Genomic DNA, 16,430 nt, shown 5'->3' with positions numbered 1-16,430 from the left:
CTTGAAATATAACGTTAGTGGGCTTGTGGTAAAAGCAGCAGAGAGGAGAGGATGACAGGCGGGGCAGAGGGGACTGATTGAAAGCAGGTGTGGAGGAGGAAGATGGGAGGAGGAGAAAGAGGAAAACATGACTGAGTAAGTAAATTCAACGTTATACATATTGAAAAAGAGCACCCATATATAGAGCACCCACCTGTGATCACTGCTTTTAAACATTGTTTTCTCTAATGTGTACCAATAAAGAGGGTTGAAAAATGAGGTATCAAAACAAGGAGTAAGGGGCAGAGGTTCTCCATGGTGTGTAATTCACTCCTGAGAGGCACTGAGGTCCCATAGGAAGAATGATACAGGAGAGGATGAATGTGAGAGCTCATATAGACTTCAAGGTGGGGTTGGTTTCTGGATACAGGTGGAATTTCGTACTTATATGTGTGTACACACATGCAGAGAGAATAAAATACAGCGGAGACCAATGTTTTGGCTAGTTTGGCCTCTCGAGAATCCTCATCGCATTCATTTGACTCCTGCACAAAGCGCAGCCTTCTTCCCTTAATAGCTAAAATACATCCTCAAGCAAACAAGCATTCCACTTTTTAAGGGGAAGGAAATGCCCAGGAAGGTAAATTAAAAGTTACAGGACATTATTAACCATATGAGGCTGCTTTAGGGAAACTGGTGAACAGCTCCCTCCCTCCACACATCTGCACACCTTCAAACCGTCCCCATTCCATACGGCTTTGCCTAGGCTTTTTCACTACATTTTTACTTGATTGTACATATTATTGTCTCATTAACTGCAAAGCTTTCCAGGGCACTGAAAAGGAGAGAGCATTAAAATACACTGAAAAGTCCTGGAGCTCAATTAACACACACCAGGGGGTGCAAGGGGAGGAGAAGGGAAGGGGGGGGGTGGTCAGCTCCAATTATAAAAGGCAAACTTATCTCTTTTTTTTTTCCCCCTAATATCAGCTAATTAGACTTTGACAACCAATTAGCAGATTTTTAGCTTTGCTGAGAATCAAGTAAGCGCTGGGGAAGGAGGAGGCAAGTTAAAACCAAACACGCAAAACGCTCCTCTTGTACCACAGATAGGCTGTCCTAAAACCAAATATCCACAGGGCCAGATCCTGCTCCGGGATTTATAGCCCTTTCAGCTGGCTGTCACGCTGGTTACTCGCAGGTGTAAATTGAGCGTAGGACTTGGCCTGCAAACTTAAGCTCACCATAACTCATGCAAAACCCATGGTGGAGAAGCGCTCTCCAGCTTCCTTGCAAGGTTACATTATAAGTTTTAATAACCCTTCCCCCCCCCCTATTTTTATTCCTACCAACCATGAAGTACCCAGATGATTATTTAGGATTAATGGATTATCAAAAGTGCCAGTTGGCACGCTCCTAGTAAAGAGAGAAAAAAAAAAAGGGGGGGGGGGGGGGAGAAAAAGTGTAACAAATGCAGCTGTTTACTAATAAATAAAGCCTCAGCTGTAACAGAAATAAATTAGATGCGTTTAATTGGTCGACTGCAAACCTCCTCTCTTTATTACAATGCTGCTTCTTGTTATTTTATGATGTCAGGGTAGATGGCAGACTGACAGAGTGTTTATGAATCACAGTTTGCAGATGGCACTCCTGGTTTTTCGGCAGTTATGAGCACAAGTAGCATGAGGACTCAATAGAGGGTTTTTGCCAGGGAGGACCCCCTGAGAATTAGCCACCTTCATTTCTCTGGTGCCAATCTCCCCCCTGACAGAAGCACTATTTCACAAAACCTACATTCAATAAATTACACTCGCCTGGCAAGAACTTGGGAATATTTAACATTCGGAGGACACCGGCGTCTCCATTTGATTTCTATTCATTTCCAGAGGACGCCAGGCGCCGCTTGGAACAGCCCTCGTTTGTGTGCATGCGCGTGTGTTTCCAACCCCAGCTAAGATAAATAAATAAGGTGAAATAAAATGGTTTCTGCAGCCAGGAATATCTTGCGCTGCCTTCAAAATGACTTCAGGTCTCCCGAGGACAGTTTACGGTCTCGTGCCCCGGTCCTCCCGAGCTGCCCTGCCTAATGACAGCTTTGTAATCCTGTTGGGAAATAATCTCACATGGCTGCGCTCGGAGCTCGCGAGCTGTAAAACTTCTGGATGGGAACTCCTTCACCTGGTCAGTTCAACGAGCTACAAGCAAATGCGATGAGGGATACGGTCATAATTGTCAACAGATTTGTAAATTTGTGTCATTAGTTATGCGCATAATGGATTTTATTCTAATGAGCTTGTTCATAAGAATGCCAGCAGGACTTGGCCCCTTTGGAGGAAATAAACTACAAACTTTGCCCATGCATTTTAAAACACATCAGTGCCACATAAAGGAGGTGGGGGGGAGGGGGATAGGAAACGTTTCGTCTCCTTTCAGTGCACTGTGGGTTTCCACTTAGGTGAGTCTGATGCAATAAGCCACAGCACTATTTACTGCTCTACACTCACTCCCTAGCTTTGCTGGGGTTTCTCATAGATATATAGACATTTTCAGATGGGGACACTTTTTTTTTCCATCTATGGAATAAAACTGGAAACTATCGCGACTATTTAGGCTCAAGATACCAGTGTGGAAATACCAAAGGCAGCCCTCGCCCATATGCTCCTGGCTGAAATTTATTCCAGGCCACAACACTGTCAAAGCTGCCACAGCCTGAAAAGCAGAGCGCTCCCCCTTCCAAATCCAGCTAGAAACCCTGTGGTGCTCAGGGGGTCAGTCAACAGGACCTGGATCAGGTGGAAGAACAATAAAACTAGTTATTATTAAATCAGGTTTTTATTATATCTATTACTATTAAAGGTATTCTTATTAAACCTAGTTACAGTGTTAGATTTGTTCTCCAGAGACAAAGAATGAGGTTTCTAAGCATGCTCTTTGGGGAAATCTACTCCTGCTTTTCTTAGAAACAACCTGGATATTTTTATTGAATGCATGAGCTGAGCAAAGAAGCAGACAAGCCCATGGAAACCTACTGGCACCTTTGCCAAAATGATGTTCTCTGCGTGCCCAGCGGAGCCCTCTTCCCCTGCTCTCCCTCCTCTCTCTCTCTCTGATCCTGCTTTTCAGCCAACCACACATAAAAATCCCCGGCATGTGCCAAGTACTACAGATGGGTCCATTGTAGCACACCCTAATGTTCATAGCTGACACCCAGGTGTTACAGTTTGTACTTGCTCGCTAGCCAGACGGTGGCTGTATGCCAAGGGGAAGGCACAAAGCGCTCAGATACCATGCTGAAAAGCTATATAAGAGAGATTTTAAGAGACAGAAGAACAGGTAAGAGGCTATGGAAAAACAAGAGGAGACCCGTCCAACAACAACCACCTCCCTTTGCTGCCCATCCAGCCTCCTGTCCTGATCACATAAAGCACTGATTTATTATCAGATTACATCTGAGCACCTCCATTTCCCTGACCTTATCCACAATCAGACCAGCTCGTTTCAAACCTACTGCTGATCTGCAAGTTATTTCAGGTCTGGCTAGCAATAAAGCGACCTATTTACATGACGTGAGTGGAAGGAGAATGGGCTGCCCATTTCTAATGTGCTCATCACACCTGGGCCACGGACACTGCCTGCATGGGGTCTGAGTGTGAAAGGGGCAAAGCTCCTGAAATCACACCGGCTCACTATCTATGTGTATCCGAGTGGCCTTGAGAGCATTTAAGAGCCCTTCCTATGTCAGTAGCTGGAAGGGGTTAACACCAGTCTCCAATTTTCTCTTCCATTTTCCCCTCCCAGGAGCCTACTCCCCTTCCAGCCTAATTTCCTTCAGTTTAATTAATTTTCAGTAATCACAAGTCTAGACACCACAAGCAGCAGCTTCACACCCCAGGTGACACGGTAACATTTGTAAGGGACAGGCAAAGGGACACGATGCAGTTCCAACGCACCAGCCCCCCTTACAGAGCTAGAGCTGCCCACGTCTCTGCTAAACCCTTTTTGGAGAGCAAACGATTTTTTTTGGGGAGAACAAATGCTTTTTAAGGATTCAGGTGCAGGGAGCTTTTCGACCATCTGGCTGGCGGGGGCTCCCCAGCTGTCTGCAGCGGGTGCGTTCAGAGCAGCACGTACGAGCAGGTCCAACGCGTCGGAGACGTGCCAAACCTGCGGCACATGTGGAGAGCAACTGTGCGGCACCCGCTCGCTCCAGAAAGCCTGGGATCGGCGGCGTGTGGGCTATAAAGCCATGCACCATACATATGCTGTGGCCCATGCAGGGCCCTTGGTGACATTATAGAATCATAGAATGGTTTGGGTTAGAAGGGACCTTAAGAGCATCCTGTTCCAACCCCTGCCACGGGCAGGGACACCTTCTGCTAGACCAGGTTGCTTCAAGCCCTGTTCAGCCTGGCCTTAAAAACTGCCAGGGATGAGGCAGCCACAGATTCTTTGGGCAACCTGTGCCAGCGCCTCAGCACCCTCACAGTAAAGAACTTCTTTCTTATATCTAACCTGAACTTCCCCTCTTTAAGCTTGAACCCATTACCCGTTGTCCTGTCACTGCAGTCCATGATGAAGAGTCCCTCCCCAGCATCCCTATAGGCCCCCTTCAGATACTGGAAGGCTGCTCTGAGGTCTCCACGCAGCCTTCTCTTCTCCAGGCTGAACAGCCCCAACTTCCTCAGCCTGTCTTCATACGGGAGGTGCTCCAGTCCCCTGCTCATCCTCGTGGCCTCCTCTGGACGTGCTCCAACAGCTCCATGCCCTTCTTATGTTGAGGACACCAGAACAGCACTCAGTGCTCTATCTGGGGTCTCACCAGAGAAGAATAGAGGGGCAGGATCATCTCCCTCAACCTGCTGCTCATACTGCTGGGGATGCAGCACAGGACACGGCTGTTTTTTGGGCTGCGAGTGCACACTGCTGGTTTATGTTCAGTTTCTCATTGACCAATACCCGCAAGTCCTTCCCTGCAGGGCTGCTATTACCAGAGGTGCTTGTCTCACACACACCTGCTATATGGCCACATACCTTGCTATTTGGGGTGACCACAGAAGTTCTCACTTAGATAAAATTTAAGAGAGGAAAGAGAAAAAGGCAAGAGCAGCTCTGATGGCCCTAAGCAAGTCACCCTTTACTGACCAATTTTATTTGCCACACAGAGAAATGTAAGAAAAATTATGAGGTGCCAGGAATGCAAGTTAGAAAATAATAGTGATCTCTTGAAAATACATATATAAAGAAAATACACTTCAGACATATACAGGTCAAGTAGGACTGCAGTATCCCAAGGAGAACAGGAGCTTCGTGTCACTAGAGCATGGAGGAACAGAAATGGGCAAGACGTTGCTTAGCACATTGATAACTTCATCTTTCCCAACCCAGAACCACTTATAACTCACCATGCTGAAGCACCTTCTAGGGCTGTCACTGTATCTGTTGGCTTTTTGGATATGCACTTCCATGCATTAATATTGATTATTTCGCATCTTGACGTTAGCTGTCGCTGATGGCTCTTGGGCTGTTCCCCACTCATCAGCACTGATGAGCTCCAGAAAAGCTCAGTGGTGTTCAAGGGACTTGCACGTATTTGGGATGAATATCCCAAGACGAGAATCAATTGGGGATTCAAAGAGAGAACTAACAGCCACCAGCCCCTGTAGCTGCTGCTTACATAGAGGCTCTGGACCAATTTTTAGCCCTATAAAAAGTACACATTTTAAAACGCATAAAATTGGACCAACTGATAGCCAGCCAACTTTCGGTATAATCTCTCTTTCAGCCTAACTCCAGTACAGAAAGAAAAAGAATACTAATGAAGGAGCTTGACAGAAAGGACAGTTAGTTCATGCATGCATTAGTGAACAGTTATGGTGTGTGAAAAAAAAAAAGCCTTCCTATCCTTTAGTTGCACAATATCACTGCTAAAATATTTCCCCCCTCCTTGCCCCAGTCTGAGATTTAGTATTGGCATTGACAGAGTGCAGTCTGCAGGGGTTGTTTCCCACCCTGTTTCCATGTGCTTCCACCTTCGCTAGGACCAAGCAGGATGAAAAGCCAAGCAGCCATCTCCTACAGTGCTTGGCTCTCCATGTAAAGCCCGGTCCTTATTATAGATTATTGCTCATGAACGTGTTGGCTCACAGCAGGGAAGTGGTCTGCTGCATCCCCAGCCCTCACAGCTCGTATTTAACTCCCACACAACCTATGTATTCAGGTCGGCAGCACAAAGCCTCCCTTAGAGGGTCGCTTCCTTCCTCTTCCAAAATGAATGACTCCACAGATCTGTTGCTTGGGCACTTACATTCCTGCGATGAGAGAGTAAATATTTAGCTGCAGAAATATGTCACCCTGTTTGTAAAGATGGAGAATAATACCATGGGCTTCACTGAGCTGGGATCTGCAGCATCCCAGCCGCTCTCACCACATACCATGACCCAAGACAAATAACACCATCCTCACCCACCCCATAATATTTTCCAGCTTCTGATTATTCTGTTGTATTTACCGAAACAAGACCACCTGACTCCTGAAAGATTTTGTGTGTGTGTGTTCCTGGCAAGCAAAGCACAACAAAATAAATCAGGTCCACGGGACAGAGCACATTAAAGTCTATTTGGGTGTTACAAGCTAGATTTCCTAATGCACTCAGGATGCCCAAAAAAATGGAAGTTCACTTTTACAGCCACCTTCCTCCCCTCTCTCCTCTCCCCTTCCCTTCAGTAAATTATGTGAGACTCATTACTTTTTATAGCTCTGAACAAAAACCATAATTTTACTGTTTCTTACTAATATTAGGCAATGACATAATGCCATTTGCAGAGGTGTCGTGCAAAGAGGCTGACTTTTACTGGCTTCTGATGGCAGGGCTCTCCACTTTATATTCTGTTTTATGTAAGCCTCCTCAGAATTTATTGACCTCAAAGGATTTCTCAAGTTGCTTAATTATAAAAGGAAGAAGACAGCACAGTGGCTTAGCGAACCAATATAAAAGTGAGCTAAAATGTGTCATTACAGAGAGGGATGGTGGAGGGAGATGCATAGCAAGAAGCGCTTTCTAGGGTTGAGCTCAAGAAGCAAAGATTTTCCTCTAGGTTATTCCCCAGCAGGGTTGGGATGCTGCAGGGTGATGCTTTTAGCTTGCTCTAGTGTTACCTGGGTGATGCTTTTAGTTTGTCCTAGTGTTACCTGGGTGTGTTGTGTTAGCTCCAGATGGGACAGGGGCAGCAGCTATGGAGAAACTGAGAAAGAAATCCTACAGGGACCTACCAGAGCCACCACATACAAGAGAAAGTTTCTAATAAAACCCTGCATTTGGTGTTGCTGCTTACCCTATCATCCAAGTCACGAACCAAACCATTTCCAGAGCAAGTCTGCTGCTGCAGGAGGTGGCTGGGGATTTCACTTATCCTCAGGAAAAGGGAGAAATAAAAGCACTAAAGCTACGGCTGCCTTCACCTGTAGAACTGGGCACATGGAGACAGTTTGGTTGAGTTCATCCCCTGGAGCATCCTTGGTGTCTGAGTCTGGTCCAGCACTAAAAATGCCTTTTCTCAGATGCTTCAGCTTCCAAACCCACACTCCTGGGCAGAAAAAAAAGTAAAAAAAGAAACAGGAAGGGAGGCACTGTGAAAAAACAAACCAGCAGCATTGGTTGTCCTTTTAGTGAAGGGGATTTGACAATCGGGGACTGGAGCACCTCCCGTATGAAGATAGGCTGAGAAAGTTGGGGCTGTTCAGCCTGGAGAAGAGAAGGCTGCGTGGAGACCTCATAGCAGCCTTCCAGTATCTGAAGGGGGGCTATAGGGGTGCTGGGGAGGGACTCTTCATTAGGGACTGTAGTGACAGGAAAAGGGGTAACGGGTTAAAACTTAAACAGGGGAAGTTTAGATTGGATATAAGGAGGAAATTCTTTCCTGTGAGGGTGGTGAGGCACTGGAATGGGTTGCCCAGGGAGGTTGTGAATGCTCCATCCCTGGCAGTGTTCAAGGCCGGGTTGGACAGAGCCTTGGGTGACCTGGTTTAGTGTGAGGTGTCCCTGCCCATGGCAGGGGGGTTGGAACTGGATAATCTGAAGGTCCTTTCCAACCCTAACTATTCTATGATTCTAATTTGAGCTAGACCTCCTCCAGCTCAACGTGTCTCTGTGTTGCATGGAGGTTACTCACTTTACACACTCTCTTGTGAAAACTTAAAGCACAATTTATATCCCAACACCTCCAACATCCCCTTTTCTCCTCAGGATGGAAGTTGAAGTGCCTAGGAACCAAGAGACTTCTCCAGGCTGGTGTTGGGAACGCGGTTGTACTGAGGAGAGAGAGTGGACAGATATTAGCTAAGCTAGCAAAGACGAGTAAGGATAATTAAAATACACACATGTGCTGCAAGGAAGGCCACTGGCTTTTCTGCATGACCTGCAGCAGGAACAGTATTGATGTGTTGGTAGAGCAGCCAGCACAGGGCAACAAGCAGCAGTTCCTCCTGAGGCTCCTTATTTCTTCAGCTCCTTCTGATTTCAAAGTGGTGGAAGAAGCAGCTCCGACTGTTTAAAGCTGTTATTTTGGTCTCTCTCACACCGTTTGGTACACGGCCCGTGATCGTGTGCAAGAGAGGCAGATCTGGCTGGAAAGACTGAAAGCTGCTTAGTATTTTCCCTGCTGTATTTTCACATCTTGAGGAAAACTGTGGTAGCGAGGGATCTGTACCTAAGCTTTTCTCATTCGTGTGACCAGCACTTACTCGGCATGACACCACAGGTCTCACGTCTCTTGGCAGCAGTACAGGGCTCGCACTTTCATATGGAGGAAGTATTTTTGAGCAATTTCTCCCATTTATTAAGCACGAACAGGCTCCTCTTAGCATCGAGCAGATAGAATTCTTTAAAAACATTTCAACAAATCTGCTCCCACAGCCTGGGACAGAAAACTTTGCCATGTACGCGCATGTGATTTTCTTCTTATGTTGTCCTTCAGCCTCACAGGTTTGGATGAAACCACGAGTTGGATTCACAGCTCTGTGCAGAAGAAGAGCACACTCCCAGCGCTGTGGCTTGATGGAAAACGCCAATACTGGCATATTTCCTTCCCTTACGAAAGGGCTGAATTTGCTCCATGAACGCATAAACAAGATCTGAGATATGAAGCTCACCTCTGACGGACTAGAAAATAACAGGGAAATTAAAAGCCTAAATAAGGGATGTCTCCATGGGGTTGCTCACACTAGGAAGCAACGAACATACGGATCCAGCAAAGCCATTTCACGTGCATGGAAACAGAAATAGCACCAACAACCGTCCTCAGATAGACAACGAGAGGGAAATTGCAAGAGATGGGGGGAAGTAAGGAAAGATGGGAAGCATAAGAAAGCCAGAGCAAGGGAATAGGCATAGAGGAGCAGGATGAAGGAGAAGAGGCAGTAGCAGACCTGAGCCTTGCAAGAAGAGGAGCTGGCTTGAGAGGGAAGGGGCAGGCTGGCAGCATTACCCCCCAGGCAAAGGGGCTCGATGGCTGTGCTCTGCAAGCTCCTAAGGAAACACCGGTAGGAAGCAGGGACATGAAGAAGTCCATTTTATAACTTGTTTGCTACTTCCATGAATTTTTTCAAAACACACACATGATGCTCTGGGAATGGAGCCAAAGCTGTTTTGAGCTTCAATGCCCCCCTGAACACACAACAGGCTGCTGCTCCCTTCCATAGAGGGGCCACCGCACTAGGTTTTTCTGCTTTCCCCTGCAGAAAGGACCCCAGAAAAGGGGCCTCAAGCATCCCCATGCACAACAACGTGGGGTTTTGCATGTGTGTTGATTTATACCTCAATACAAAGCTTGCAGTTATCTTCAAAACGAGGAGTTCACCAGCCATTTTGTGATCAAACAGGTTTCTCATGCTCTGACAGCATGAATTCAAACCCTGCTAGTGGGAAGAGCTTGACCTGGATACAAGATTGTGCTTGATTTTCTTCTCTCTTTGAGGCAGAAGTTTTACTTTTCAAGTCTACGAAGTTCTTGTGGGATGAGAATAGAAATTATTTTTAGCTCTACAAACTACTTTTGTGAGTCAAGAAAATGTTGTTACCATTGCCATGTAGAGAGGGTACTCAAGTATTAGCCTTACTGATGCTCTTCCCACTATGGCCCATGGAGATGTTATAAAGTCTACATAAGTCAAGAAGCAAAATCAATATTTTAACCTCTTTTTTTTTTAGACTGGACCTGGCATTTCTGAAGGGGTTCAGCAGGTCTGTGGGATTTTATCTTTCAACTTGTGAATTCTTAAGAGTAGAAACCCTAATTAGGCCAAAACATGTGTTGCAGTCATTAAGTGAGTGAAACCACATCTCTCGCATCCCAGTCTCACAATGTGCCACCAGACCAGGTTTCTTCCCATGTTCCTCAAACCAATAAATAAAAGCAAGTTCATGACAGGGTTTAGACCTCCCTTGGCACTGAAAAAACCTTATGGTAGACTATTTTATGGCAAAAGGATGTCAGAAGAACCTTACCGCTCGTGAACAGAGATGATCAATTAATACTACTCTCTGTGTAGTTCCCCCCTCTTTGTTTGAAGCCTTATTCCCAGAGGTGGCACTCTGGCTCTCTTGAAAGGAATGCAAGCATTAAACACTGCCTTCACCTGGCTTTAGACCTTAAATATTAAAAAGTGCCCACACCATGCTCTTCCCAGCAAGATTCACTGTTAAAAATAGATTAAAGGGAATGGAGAAAACATACAGAAGGGAATAAAGGAAGTGGGAGAGAGATGCAGAGTGTGAAAAAGGAGCAACTCTGGCCTAAATGAACACAACCACAGTTTTGCCACTAACTCAAGCACAAACAAGCCTCCGCTCAGAGACCATAAACCAGCCCTTTCTGCGTGAATGGGTTTTGTTGGATGGTATTGTGTGGCTTGTCACAGTCCTGCACCAGGCAGCAGCATGCACAGCCTGTTTTCAGGGACAACACATGCAATGAAAGCAAGATCTCCTCTACTGCGGGTGGGCTTGGAGGTGCTGGCAGGGAGATGAGTTGCTTCCATTTCTTTCCCTTTTATTATTCCTAAGTCTTTGCGCACTGAATGTCACTTAGATAGCTAACCTGGAAAGATGAGGGATTTCATCGTTGACTGGCATGATGTAGATGTAAAGTGTCCCTTGGACTGTGCGCTTGCCATCTGTCAGCTGCATGGTAAAACTATCCTCTAGGCTTTCTGTGTCATTATGCATGTACAGCAGCATCAGTCCTACAGGAAAGAGGGAGAAATTCAAATTAAAACCCTGGCTGCTCTAAAAACTTAGAACATGGCTATCACATTATTTCCAAATAAAAGCACACCCCAATTCCCTGGAATTTAAGACACTGGTTGTGATCTTTAAATACTGCAGGTTTGGTGTCCCAGAAAACATATCCTGCTTCCACTGAAAGAAATCCTTGTAGTTGCTCTGATGCAAGTGCCAAGTCCTGCAGTGGGACCTGCCTGGCAAGGTCCCACATGCAAACCCCTACAACACACAGCCCCACACTAGCCTGGAAACTGGGTGCTGCACCTCTGAATGTGCCCCCCCATTGCTGGTCTCTCCCACAGATGTGCTTTCCTCAGGAGAGGACATGGATAGTTTTCTCCTATGCTCTCCCACCTTGCAGTGACTTGTAGCTCGGACCCCTCCCAAGGGGTTAAGTCCATGTTTAGCAGCCCTCAGTGGATCCTTTATTCTTGCTGTGATTCCTGCAAATGCAAGAGCAGAAGCAGCACCGCGGGGCTCTGGAAGTCATTCCCTGGCTAACTTACGGAGCAGAGAGCGAGCCAAGCTCAGCACGCTTTGGAGCAGTCCCCATGGGAGGCTTTGATCGCTAGCGAGATACTGGTAATTTCTTCAGTGAATTTTGGGGGCACTTAAAAGAGACTCATACATGATGTGCTCTTCAACACATCTGCTCTGCAGGGCTGGAGCTCACCCCAAAAATCATGCTCCCTGGGCACAAACACAGCCTTGTCACTGTGGCATCCAAGTGCTTCACACTCGGTCGGTGGCCCCGGCTTGCCAAACCCTGCGTGTGGTAGGAAAACACAGGTGAGCACAAGCCAAATTTAATGAGTAACCCAGCAAGTCAGTGACCACAGGAAGATTTGAAACGATGCTCCTGGAGACCTGGTGCAGTTTCCTACCCGTACACAGCAATTCAACCCATTATGGGGCAAGGTAGATGGGAAACATGGGATCAAGCTGTAGTAGATCATGGAATGGGCTTAAACAGCATCGGGGCAGTCATCAGTTTTAAGTGTATATAAGTAAATACATCTAGAGATTGCTAAACTTTAGGTACTTGCGGGGGAAGAATATTTGAATGGCTTTTGAATTGCAGAGATTGCATAAAAGAAAAATCATTCCTCTAAATAATTATCTTAACCCACTAAAAGTCACCCTGGAAAACTAATGAGATACAGAAACAAGATCTTTAGTACTTTCTTGTTCTCCAATGATTTTTAAGATGCCCTGTAAAAGCAGCCTGCCCCACAATTTAGATTTCTCTCCCCAAAAGCACGTTGCAAGTGTCATGCATTGCCATCTACTGAAGCCACCAGACATCCACCAGTTTGAGAGCGAACCTTAAGCCCAGTCCTCCCAGTCTCATCCACTGTGTTGCTGTTCCCTTGAGCACAGCCTTTGCAGTGAAGAGAGAAAACTCACATCCAGCCATGCCTGCAAAGGAGTTTTAGCTCACAGTCCAGAAGCTCAGGAAACCTCTGGCTCTTCAGAAGCAAAAAGCAATGGATTAGTCTTCACAGCCATGGTGCAAATATAATCCTCTCAAATTTGACAGCGGGAGGGAGGTTTTCTCCTGATAAATCAGTGCTGCGAGACAACTCCTGTTCAATTCAGACTCCGCAAGATTGAAAGCTACATCCTGTCCCAGCCTCACTGCCCACCAGAGAGCAGAGTGCACACAGCGGGGTGCAGAAATGCCCTGCACACCTCCTTGGGAGCACCCACAATGGGGTGGCAGCCTCAGACACCCACACTCAGAGCTGACCCAGGACACTGCCAGCCCCAATACCCCCACGACCTCACCGACGTGAGCAGGATTAGATCAGTCCCTGACTACACACACCAGCCCCCACAGGCTTTTTTTTTGTGCATGTGTGGTTTCTGCTGCAAAATAAGTATTTATGGAAAAGTGCATTTACATAACTGAAAAGATCCATTCAGCTTTTAAGTCTTTGTCGGGAAGAGGAAATCACAGTAATTGACAGCAAACTTTCCAGAGGCTTCTAACACCTGCTTTATATCTTGCTTCGAGCAGCTTGTACAGGCTTGAACATTGAACAAAGTGGGTTGCTGTATGAGCTGAGTGCCGCAGCTGAATGGTCCCAGGACACCTTAAGCTCCTCCTGAAAAAGATAAGAGATGGGGTCCCCTTCTCACAACACACCCCACATAGCCCATATGCAGAAAGTCACCCCTTCATTAGGAGGATTTCGGCTGCTGAACTCAGCCTGCAGAGCCGAGTGGTCGGCATGCTTTTCAATTCCAGCACGGGCTTTTCACATTTCAAACCCCACACACTTTACATTAGCACACGTCGCTTGTTTCTCAGCTCCAACCCAAACTGTTTGTGGGCTGTGGGGGTGCCAAATAGCCCCCCGCTTCCTCTCCCCCTGCTCCCACACTGCTTGGCATGTGTGCTGCACAGATGCCAAGCCAAGGAAGGGATTTTTCCCCCTCTTTTTTTTTTCTCTCTCACCCTCCCCTGCTGCATCTGGTTCCCCAGCACAGTCTGCAGGCAGTTGTGCTGGCAGATGCCTTTGGGTGCCTGCCTGCCTTCCGCTGGGTAGGGGTGCAAAGGCAGCAAGAGCCGTAGGTCTCTGGAGCAGCAGGGTCTGCATGGGGGAAATTAAGCAAAAGCAATGGGCTATGACAAAAAGGAGGCTTTGCGCAGAGGTTTGTGCCTCCCTTCTCCTTCCTGGAGGTAAACCCCGGCTCGGCTGGCCCCGGGTGCAGTGAGCGGCGGCTCCCAGCAGAGGCCATCCGCATCCCGCGCATCCCACATCCCGCCCCTGCCCCGCGCACCGCCGGGCTGCAACGGACCCAAACCCCATGGTGGGGTGCTAGCACCCCGCACCGGCCAGCCCCGGCCCCCCGAGTCACAGACTGTCATCCCCCGAGACCTGATGCAGCGAAAAGCAGCTAAACAATAAAAAGCAGCGGAGGAAAGCCAAGGTGCCATCAAGTCAGACCTTGCCGGAGTTTAGGCAGGGAAACAAGCCGTGAATCTGCGGGTCCTGGTGAGGCACTGCTGAGCTCAGCAGTTCTTGAGTCCGTTTAACAGCAGCCGAGGAGCTGGTGAGAGGGCAACGATCATAGAATCCCAGACTGGTTTGGGTTGGAAGGGAGCTTAAAGCTCATCCAGTTCCATCCCCCTGCCACGGGCAGGGACCCCTTCCACTAGAGCAGCTTGCTCCAAGCCCCTGTGTCCAACCTGGCCTTGAACACTGCCAGGGATGGGGCAGCCACAGCTTCTCTGGGCACCCTGTGCCAGCGCCTCAGCACCCTCACAGGGAAGAGCTCCTGCCTAAGAGCTCATCTCAATCTCCCCTCTGGCAGGTTAAAGCCATTCCCCTTGTCCTATCACCACATGCCCTTGTAAAAGGCCCCTCTCTAGCTTTCTTGCAGGCTCACTTTACTTACTGGAAGGCTGCTCTAAGATCTCCTTCAGATAATGGAGATGCACAGCATGCCTGCTTCAGGTCTTCAGCATTCAGTGTGGTCAGTCCTGCAACATGTGGGGCATCTTCCCCTACCTGCTGCAAGGAAGAAGTCAGGGGGGAAGAAACACAGCCAGGCCAATGATTGAAATTTCTGGACAAGTTAAATAAGAACTTTTAAAACCAGAATGATGGATATGTGGAATACATTTGACCAAAAATATTTCCCCGCAGACCCTCTGCCTTTCTGATAGGAATATTAAAACTCCCAATGGAAGCAAGTGCTTGCCTGTTGTCCGCAACAACTGCTTTCTGGAGGCCAGATGCAAAGAGAGGGACTCATTCTGCATCCAAGCTGCCTAAGGCTGGCAAACATGCTGCATTTACAGGGAGGCCCAAACAGAGGCTGAGGGGGAAGAACAACTCTTACCCTTCATCACCCTTAGCACATCTCTGTACATGCTTCTCCCTTACGGGTACAAGCCTGTGAAGTCTATAGGTGCTCCCAGCTTTGCTTTCTCTTCCTTTACCCAGGGACTGCCACATATCATCGCTAATGAAACCTCCATTTACATTACACCATCCTTTCCCATTCGCAGCATATGCTCAGTGGGGAAAAAAAAATTAACTACTGTATTTAGCCCCATTTCAGGACCTTTTTTTTACACTTCAAACTAGTCTATAATCTACGATAGAGCGCCAACGCTTTCATTGACATATAGCTTGTTCACTTGGATGTCATGAGAGAGCAAACAAGTGAGTCTAAACAACGCAGCTAGCTAGTTAGATGGCTAATCTGGTGGGTTGCTTTGATTTCACAAATAAATCAGTCTCCCGAACACGGAGAGAACGCAAACCAGTGATCTCAGCAGGGCTGCTGCCCTTCATTACCAAGAGGGCCTTGCTCAATTAGAAATGCCATTTGTTTTGATTACACAGTTTTATGTGAGTAGAAGCAAATTTACCTAAACACATTGATAGAGTAAGGAGTTGTATGAAGAACCACAGCCAGAGATGTTTTCTACTCAAAAGGCAGGACACATGCTATATGTGAACGGGTGGAGGTAAGGTACCGAGGGCTGGAGGCAGAGTGGGGGTACAGACCATAGGTGTCCTATGTACAGGCTGTATTAACACTAATTGCTGTCAGCTTACTGCTGACCACGTACCAGACACCAGCATGAGTTGTGTTTGGGAATGAACTGCAGGTTTTATTCCCTTCCTTCTCCCTTCTAGATAGAAACAACTCATTAAATATTGAATTTTTCAATTAAAGAGTCACTTGGAAAAAAAACAAAAGTTAATATTCATCCTTTTAACATGTGGTGGGTTCAGAGCAGCCACGTGAGGGCACACATCAGAACCAGAGCTCTGACATGAACAGAAAATATTTAAAATGCATCTGAACTGCATGATGTGCAAAAAAAAAAAAAAAAAGGGGGGGGGGGAGAAAAAAAGGAAGTGCAAAATAAATAAAAATCCCCCCAAACTTGAATAAAGTAGTATGTGAAATAGCAGTACTTAAAAGTGTTTAAAATGAAGTATTTCAGGCACTATTTGAAATCATATATAAACTAAAAACATTATAAAGGAACAAGGCAAGATGGCATATGAAATCTTTGCATTCCAGAGAACCAATTTTGCCTTTGAATTCAGCTAGCCAGAGAGGGGAAGAAGGTTTTCAGTCTGAATTTACAGAGTCCGTCAAGTTTTTATTGTCACTGTGCGGCCCATTTGCTCTGTTGCAGAAG

At 46.8% G+C, this 16,430-nt stretch overlaps 1 long non-coding RNA gene across 1 annotated transcript; it reads right to left on the bottom strand.

Annotated features, from left to right (window-relative positions):
- Positions 1–5,117: 5,117 nt before the first annotated feature.
- On the bottom strand, positions 5,118–9,459 carry LOC133268151 (uncharacterized). Its single transcript, XR_009742952.1, has 3 exons — positions 8,719–9,459; positions 7,168–7,562; positions 5,118–7,134 (listed from the first exon to the last, which is right to left on the bottom strand). It is a non-coding gene; the product is annotated as an uncharacterized LOC133268151 (long non-coding RNA).
- Positions 9,460–16,430: the final 6,971 nt, after the last annotated feature.

Source organism: Pezoporus flaviventris, unplaced genomic scaffold (genome assembly GCF_033815535.1).
Source record: "Pezoporus flaviventris isolate CSIRO_AGI_PZ_B2104156 unplaced genomic scaffold, CSIRO_AGI_Pfla_v1 ptg000013l, whole genome shotgun sequence".
NCBI lineage: Eukaryota > Metazoa > Chordata > Aves > Psittaciformes > Psittacidae > Pezoporus > Pezoporus flaviventris.
Note: the sequence above shows the minus strand (reverse complement) of the source record. Positions and strands in the feature narration are given on the sequence as shown.